This window comes from Triticum dicoccoides, chromosome 4B (assembly GCF_002162155.2).
Source record: "Triticum dicoccoides isolate Atlit2015 ecotype Zavitan chromosome 4B, WEW_v2.0, whole genome shotgun sequence".
Lineage (NCBI taxonomy): Eukaryota > Viridiplantae > Streptophyta > Magnoliopsida > Poales > Poaceae > Triticum > Triticum dicoccoides.
This window is the reverse complement of record NC_041387.1, coordinates 630963295-630968185: the sequence shown is the minus strand read 5'-3', so window position 1 is coordinate 630968185 and position 4891 is coordinate 630963295.

Sequence of the window (4891 nt, the reverse complement as noted above, 5' to 3'; positions counted from 1 at the left end):
AAAGTGGAACAACACCATTTTCAATACATATTTAACATTTTGGAGTGCAAGTTTAAGATTTTTTGAAAACTTGGTCAACATTTAATCACAAAGTGTTTAACATATTTTTCCCAATGCTTCGATTACATTTTTTAAAATACATGATAAACCATTTAGTATACATTATATATTTTTGTATAAAAAATTTCTTATACATGAGAAGTTGAAAAAATCATGAAAATTAAAAAACATAGCGTTGCGTCACATTTGTCACATAGTTAATAAAAAAATTACAAACTTCGAAATTATGATTTTGAATTGATGATTTTTTAAAAAGTTTACAATCATTTTTGGTGTTATTTTTTATGAAAAAATTATGAACATTTTTTGAATTCAAAAATGTTGGGTCAAATTCACAAGCATGATTTCAATACACAAACATTTCTTCAAAATCATGAACTTCTTTTAGTCCGCATACATTTTATGATTTCGCGTACATTTTTCTAACAAATTCATTTTTATGTTTGAAACTTTTTTGAAATCCCAAATTATTTGAAAGAAGAAGAAATGAAACATATTTTTTTAATAATAAGCATACATTTCAGACCTAAAAACGCCTGCTAATAGGCTATGGGCCGTGAGCCCACTCGGCGGACTGCTGTGTTAATGTAAAAAAGAAGGAGAGAAGAGGAGGCCTATCATGACTTAGGCCCAAGCCCAGGAAACGATATTATCTATAAAAGAATGGATTGCGGTAGCATATCACTACTGAGGTGGTGGCTTGGTGGTGTGGCTCTGCGGGTGTGTGTGTTGCGGCGCGGGTTCGAATCCCCCTTTGCCCATATTTATTTTCTACTTTTCTCCATTGACAGTGGTGATGCCTCATGCTAGTTGGTGGGTCTTGCTTGTCAGGTAAGTGGTGGGACCGCATGTCAGTTGGTGGGTGCTGTGTGGTCAGGTCGTTTGACAGTGGCGATGCCCCATGCCAGTTGGTGGGTCATGCTTGTCAGGTAAGTGGTGGGACCCGCATATCAGTTGTTGGGTGTTGTGTGGTCAGGTCGTCCTACCTGTCAAGTCGGTGGTGGGACCCGCATGTCGGGTCAGTGGGGCCAACGGGTCAGTTCAATGGTGGGACCTGGAGTCAGTTTATTGGTGGGTCCTCCATGTTAGTTTGGTGGGGCCCATTTGTAAGTGGTAGATTCAAACCAGTGCCATGTGCATGACATATAGGCAAAAATGACACATGGACATGACACATAGGACAAACCTGATGAGGTGGCACCTAGTCATAGCAATGCACCATAATTTACAAGGCTATGACCATCTATATTGGTCGTGATTAGCTAGAAATAATGCATCGGGCCAGTGTTGTTTGCTTTATGACCATTTCGTGTAAGGAAATTACGACCTTTCTGACCAAAATGGTCGCAATGGTTTAGGGTTTGGAGCCCCCGAACAGCTTTTGACCAATTGGTCTCAAATGGTCATAGATCTATGACCAATTCTTCCAGGGTCACTGACAGAAGGTCACTAGTTGACACATTTCTTGTAGTGTATCTCCCTGGCTTCCGCTTGAACCCCACAAAGGAGAAGCTCCTTGGCTTCTAACTCTTCCGCATTGGCCTCGACAACGGTTTTCATATAACTTACCATAAGACATATACAGTATTAAAGTATGCAATTTCAATGAATACAATTGTAACTTTTAGCCCTAGGCCCCATATGGGATCAGGGGAGATAACGGGCATGCCTAGGCACTACTTGATAACATGTGTTGTGCGGTATGGTTCAGGTTACGTGGCTATCTACACATGAGGACTATGGGATTATGGATTGGTAGGCGGTGGCATCACATGGTGACGTTGGTTAGGTGGTGGTCCTTGATTGCAGTGTCTGGTGTTCTGGAGGTGAAAATTGTAGGTCCAACCTTCATTTGTTGAACCGAAAATGGCATCATCCACACGACATTAAAGGCATTGCAGGAAGTTGTTCATACTACTCTTCATGGTGAAAACCCATGATCTAGCATACGTGGATGGGTCCATGGACAACGGGACTCGTGTGTCATTTCCTTCATGTAGGCATCATTATTAGAGCACATATCATATTTCCTGGGCTTGGCAGCACTGATGTTTGTTGTTGATGTTTCCTACAGTTATTCCGTCGACTGTTTACATTATGACGCCATTGAGAATGGTGTGATGGCATAAAAGGCCAATATATTTGGTGCCACACTTATTTGAATGCGATGAAACCCCTATTAGAAGTGCCAATTCGATTGCGACAACTCTTCAAGCGAGATATGTGAATAAATTTCCAAGGGAAATTAGCGTATTTCAGTTCTTATAAAGGTCGTTTAATATAAATTATACATGTTAGCAGACACGAAAAGGAGAAATAATATTCTTTTTACTATGTACTTAGTCTCGTCAAAATTGATCAGATTAAATGTCTTAAAGACCACTTATATCACTGTCCGAAGATATAGCTTGACTCTTTGAGCGACTTCACCGTGTGCCAACTACTTCCCCTTTCCCACAAAGCAGATTTTCTAAGTTGTTCCTCAAGTCAAGTTTTCTGAAATTCGTCTTCTTTTGGAAGAAATGCCAACAATTACTACCTCCATTTTTTAATATGGCTATATGCTTTATCTTAGGCCAAACTTTGTAATCTTTCACTAAACTAAAATTTAAAAATATATAAACAATTCTTAAGATATACAATATGAAATTTAATTTCATGATGCATCTAATGATATTGATTTGGTATTGTGATCTAGATATTTTCTCACATCAACTTTGTCAAACTTTACGAAGTTTGACTTAAGACAAATCTTATATGTGGAGGAAACAAAATAGAGGGGATACAATTCTAAATAAATATCAAAGGTCCATCAACAAGTAAATTTATATGATATTTTCTTTAAAAGAAATTTAGTATATGAAAAAAACAGTTCCCAAAAGACATATTATTTTAGACTACTACAACACAAGATGCTTAAGGGAGGTGCTTAGAATATAATACATTTTTTCCTTAAGTAACGATGTTTATCTTAATATTTAAATAGGTAGCTCCATCAACTTATTTCGTAGTACATGCAGCTATGCCATCTCATCACAATTGCCACATCACTCCATTTAGATTTTGCAATTGGTTGCATTCACGCTTGTATGCATCCCCCATATCCATCTTCCTACTCGCGCACTATTGTGTTTTTTTGTAACTCTCCTTTTTTGAACACAAGAAGGCGCCAAGCGCCAAGATTCCATTCATCTCAAAAGCATAGTACAACGTGTATTACATAGCCTTGAACTTGATGGTTTTGAAGATAAAGCAAAGTTGGGCAAAGAGAATTGCTTTGAGAGGAATGAGTACAGCTAAAGAGAGAATCTACTTTTGAATTGAGAATCTGATGAGCATAATCATGAATTATGTTGATGTTCATGTTAATATGGTAAATATCACTCTGGATAGAAGAAGTGCCCTGAAGAAAATTGCTAATTGGGGTGCGACACCTCTAGTTGATCGAGTCATCATTGATGTTCCTTGAAGCATCCATCTTGGCCAACGAGAGATTATCCATGAAGAAAGTAGCTTGCTAAATTTGCAGTTTTTCGACCACTCTTGCTGCAAGCTGGAGCACCAATGCTTTAGCACATAGAGGGTGAGCATCACCTTTAGAAGCTTGGATCATGATTTTCCTTGTATACGCAAGATCTATCTATGGATAAGTATAGCAATGAGAGGGGAGTGTGTCTACATACCCTTGTATACCGAAAGCGTTAGCGTTGTAATGCGTTTGATGTAGTCATACTCTTCACAATCCAACCAGATCTAGTACTGCATGTGCGGCACCTCCGAATTTAGCACACGTACGGCTCGGCGTCGTCCTCTCCTTCTTGATCCAGCAAGCGAGGGAAAGGAGGTAGATGAGATCATAATTAACACGACGGCGTGGTGGTGGTGGCAGCGGAATTACGGCATAGCTTCGCCAAGCGCGTACCAGTGAAACATGGGGGGAGTTGGGAGAGGTATGGGGCAAGGGTCGAAGGTTCACTGCCCCCAACACCTCCCCACCTTTATATAGGCCTGGAGGGGGCTGGTGGCTTGCCCTACAAGCCCCTAGGGTCGTTGGGCAAGGTGGGAGGAGGAAATCCCTCCTTTCCTTCCCCATCGATCGCTATCTCTCCTTTTTTAGGGACCCTGATTATCCCTTCGAGATATGATACTATTCCTTTTAAGGGGGTATCTTGGTGCACCTAGACCAGGGGTGTGGGGCCTTGACCCACTACCCATGTTCATGTGGGCCCCCCTCATGCAGGTGGCCTCACTCTGGAACCTTACAGAACCTTCCCGGTAGAATACCGAAAAAAACAAATATTTCTCGGAACCCTGAATATGAATTCCTATTTATAAATCTTAACCTTCGGACCATTACGAAGGTCCTCGTGATGTCCTGGATCCGATTCGAGACTTTGTACTACTTTCGGACTTCACCATATGAATATCTCAATACTACCCTAGCACTACCAATCATTAAGTGTGTGACCCTATGGGTTTGAGAATATGCAGACATGACCGAGACTCTGCTCTGGTTAGTAATCAATAGCAGGACCTGGATGCACATATTGGCTCCCACATATTTAAGGAAGATCTTTATCGATTGAACGACGATGTCAAGGATTCAGTTAATCCCGTATGAAATTCCCTCTGTCCGGTGATATGTTACTTGCCTGGGATTCGATTGTCGGTATCTCCATACCTATTTCAATATCGTTACCGGCAAGTCTCTTTATTCGTTCCGTGATACAAGATCCCATGAATAAATTCATTAGTCATGTGCTTGCAAGCTTCTTGTGGTGTTGTATTACCGAGAGGGCCCAGAGATATCTCTCCGTCACATGGAGCAACA